The sequence below is a fragment of the Sphaerodactylus townsendi genome, linkage group LG17, assembly GCF_021028975.2.
Source record: "Sphaerodactylus townsendi isolate TG3544 linkage group LG17, MPM_Stown_v2.3, whole genome shotgun sequence".
Lineage (NCBI taxonomy): Eukaryota > Metazoa > Chordata > Lepidosauria > Squamata > Sphaerodactylidae > Sphaerodactylus > Sphaerodactylus townsendi.
Genome location: NC_059441.1, coordinates 11,249,417 through 11,253,140, shown reverse-complemented (window position 1 = coordinate 11,253,140; position 3,724 = coordinate 11,249,417). Strand labels below are relative to the sequence as shown.

Here is a 3,724-nt window from a genome sequence, read left to right as displayed (position 1 = left end):
CCATCTCCATCCCAGTTACAGGTGCTCAAGCAGGGCAGAGGACATTCCTAAGGCTTCCAGGGAAAGGGTAAGGGTTCAAAGGAAGCAAACCTCCCCAAGATGGGCTGTGGCTCAGTGATAGAGCAACTATTTTGCATGCAGAAGGTCCCAGGTTCAAAACCCCAGGGACTCCAAACAAAAGGCTCAAGCAATAGGTGAGGTGTGAAACCTCCACCTGAGACCGCAACAGCTGTTCCCAATCTGAGTAGACAATACTAACCAAATCCTGACCCAGTAGGTTCATGTGTGTTCATGTGCAACCTCAATTCCTGCTAGCTAGCCTGTAGCTGTTCAGAGGCACGGTGCCTGTCAACACAGCTCAGCTCTCAAACGTGTTTTTAAAAGCACAGCACTCAGCATCCGGACAACATTTCATTGGCTCAAAGCGCTCGAATACCAGTCAACAACAACCCTGCAAAGTAGGCCCGCGTGGTCAGCCCTCTTCGGCAGATGCAGAAGGAACTGTTCGGAAAAGCAGGGTGCCCCCGAGAGAAGGCAGATCACCCCAATTTTTTCCCAGCTATCCCTCGGGAGCCCCCCCTTCTTCCACGCCAACTGATCAGCCCTCGGCAGCGAAAGGCCATTGTTCGCACTTATCAAATGAACCTATGTACCAGGCGCGCATGCAAAAGAAGCCATTCTCTCCACCTCACAAAAGGGCAATCTCGGCGCGCCGATAACATCAAGCTCGATTATGGCGAGGTACGCAAACCACAGCAAAGGTTATGCGCGCGGCGTTCTCTCGCTGTCTTGAAGGTGACCCAAATGCAGGTCTTTCGGGCTCGCTGAGAGAAAGGGCCCAGGTTATAAACAGCAATCCAGGGAAGGTTTGTGGCTGAGTGGTAGATCACACAAGATCCATGTAGAAGGTCCAGGTTGGGATCCACAGGATCATTGTTCAGCTCCCGCATCTATCTGCAACGTGGGTCCCTGCTGTGGGTTTCCTGGTACACGCTAACTTCACCCCCAAAACGACGAGCCGAGTCTCTGCAGGAAATATCCCACTGGAGGAGGACACTTGGTACAAACACTCCCTCGTTTTCAGGAATGGACCTCCACAACGGCTATTTCGCAGGGGTATCCGCTCAAAATCCCAAAATCGCCCCCCCCCCGGTCCCGAGACAGCTGAAGACCCCAATTTCAGACGGACCTCTTGTCACCCAACATGGTCCAGATCTCCTAACCGTCAAACCAGACCGGACTGAATAAAGCAGACTGTGTAAAAGGGAGCTCCGGGCCAGCATGAGATCCGAATCAAGGCGTGGAGGAAACCACAGGAAAACGCAAGCCGAATCCTGCAGGACGAATCCAGATGCTCCACGCCGTGTTTCCCATCGCAGCTACAGTCCGACTGGATCGAAGTCGGTTTCGGTGGTTAGCAGAAGCGTGCAAACGAGGTCTCGGTTTCGATCCCCAGGGCCTCCAGACGAAAAATTTCTCTGCTCGCGGGCATCTGGAAAGAACTCGCCCTTGGCGGTCAGAATATTGAGCCGGGTGACCTGGTGCTCGAACTAAAAAAAAATAAAATCGCTTTGCGATGGAGAGAGACCCCAGATCAGCTGGAAGGGCAGCCGCTTTGTGTGTTGAAAGTCCCAGGTTCGAGCCTGGCTGTATCCTGTTGGAGTCTCTCAGGCAGCCAGGGGTTGGAGGGAAGTATTATTCTCTGCCAGAGACCCTAAAAAGCCACTGCCGGGCAGTACAGACAACACCAACGTGGCGGTCTGTTTTTGTATCCGTCATCTTTGCAAGAGTTCCAGGCCAGCAATGCAAGGAGAGTCCTGGCTAAAACGGTGCAAAGTTTGAACATCCAGTGGTTGTTTGTTTTCAATATAATATACTAACATCCAGTTTCTTAGAGGCAAGGAAATCGAATGGTCCAATTCAGTATCCAGAACGTTTGTGAGAGCTCGCCGGCGATTCAACCCAGGAATAGAAAAGCCGTCCCGCATGGATCTGAAGTTTCGACATCCTTTTTCCTCGCAAGGTTGCTAAAAGCCTTCTCTGGCCCCCCAGCTGAGCTCCCCACCCACCCCGATCACCCTATGAAAGCAAGTTGCATAATTTATCCAGCTCCATGAGCCCCTCAGTTCCTGGCAGCCAGCCCTATGTCTCAACAAAGCAGCAAGACAATGGCTCTCTCTCAGTAGTTAGAGGTAGACTGCATCTGCGCATGGAAGTTCCATCTGGCTAACGGGGAAAAGCTCTGCTTTGGCATTCTGGAAACCCCATAATGGGTTGCAAGAACCTAGCTCCTCCAAACAGCGATTTGCAAAGCAGATATCAAGAGATGCCTTAAAGGGGGGGGGGGGTTAGGGGGGATTCACAACACCCAGCCATCCTACGGAAAGCAAGTTGCATACAATTGCCCAACTCCATGAACCTCACTAAAATGAAGAAGAGTTTGGATTTATATCCCCCCTTTCTCTCCTGTAAGGAGACTCAGAGGGGCTTCCAATCTCCTTTCCCTTCCTCTCCCCACAACAAACATCCTGTAAGGTGGGTGGGGCTGGGAGAGCTCCGAAGAACTGTGGCTACTAGCCCAATGCACTGCCGCCTCCCCCCCCCCAATTCCTGGCAGCCCGCCAGATGTCTCCCAAAAGCAGCAAGGCAGTCTCTCTCTCCGACTCAGTCTTTAGAGATATACTGCCTCCGAACAGGGAAGCTCCATTGGGCTAACCTCCATTTGGCTCCTACCTTCTGTCACTCCTACAGTCGTTCTACGCTGGAGCTCCCCCCCTTCAAGATAGAGGCAAAGCAGGCGTCAAGAGGGGGTCCCCCAATCTGGAGCCCCCCCCCCCAGATTGGAAGGAAAAAGGCTTGCCACTAATCCCCCCCCCCCCGAAATCACAGCCAGCCTGCTCAATGCACACACCCCCCCCGACTCACCGGCTTGTCTCCACCTGCCCCTTCTGGGGGGCGTCGGGTGAATCTCCCCCGTGGGCAACCGGGCGCCCCAACTTCCCCGGGCTTCCGACGTTGTGGGGGGGGGGGTCCCTCCTCCCGTCCGGCCCCGCAGCCGCGCTCACTCGGGCGGGGGGCGGCGGGTCTTGGCGGGCGAGCGCGCAGGGGGCGGTGGAGAGGGCGAGGGGGCCGGCGCGCGCAGCATCCCCTTGGCCGTGCGCCCCTGCATGAGTCCCCGGGATGCGGCCGGCGTCCCCGCGAACCTGCTCACATCTTCCCCGGCCTCCGGACGCCCGCAAAAGCCGGCCAGCCGGCGAGCCAAGCAGCCAGCCAGCGAGCGGTTCGGGTCCCCCTCCCGGTGGCTGGCGAAGGCGCAGGCACAGGAAGGCGATCCGCAAATGACATCAGCCGGCGAGAGAGAGAGAGAGGGAGGATGCCCGCCCCGCCGCTTCTCCCGGGGTGTGTGTGCGTGCGCGTGTGTGTGTGTGTTGGGAGCGGGGGAGAGAAGCAGCTGCCCGCCCCCGTCCCCCTCGCTGGCTCTGGCAACTGGGGCGTCTTGGACGCGCGCCTTCCCCTAGCCCGGCTGTGCGCGCCCCAGAGAATCTGCCCCGTGGGGCAGACCTCGAGTGAAGAAGAAGAAGAAGAAGAAGAGGAGGAGGAGGAGGAGGAGGAGGAGGAGGAGGAGACTCAAGGTGGCCTACAAGCTCCTTTCCCTTCCTCTCCCCACAACAGACACCTTGTGAGGCAGGTGGGGCTGAGAGAGTTCCGAGAGAACTGTGACTGG

At 56.6% G+C, this 3,724-nt stretch overlaps 1 long non-coding RNA gene across 1 annotated transcript in view; it reads right to left on the bottom strand.

The window, feature by feature from the left end:
* LOC125446128 overlaps positions 1-3,318 on the bottom strand; it is a 202,291-nt gene extending 198,973 nt beyond the window's left edge. Inside the window, exon 1 of the long non-coding RNA XR_007246371.1 lies at positions 2,926-3,318. This is a non-coding gene — a long non-coding RNA (uncharacterized LOC125446128). The remainder of the gene's footprint in view (positions 1-2,925) is intronic.
* Between the last annotated feature and the right edge of the window lie 406 nt (positions 3,319-3,724).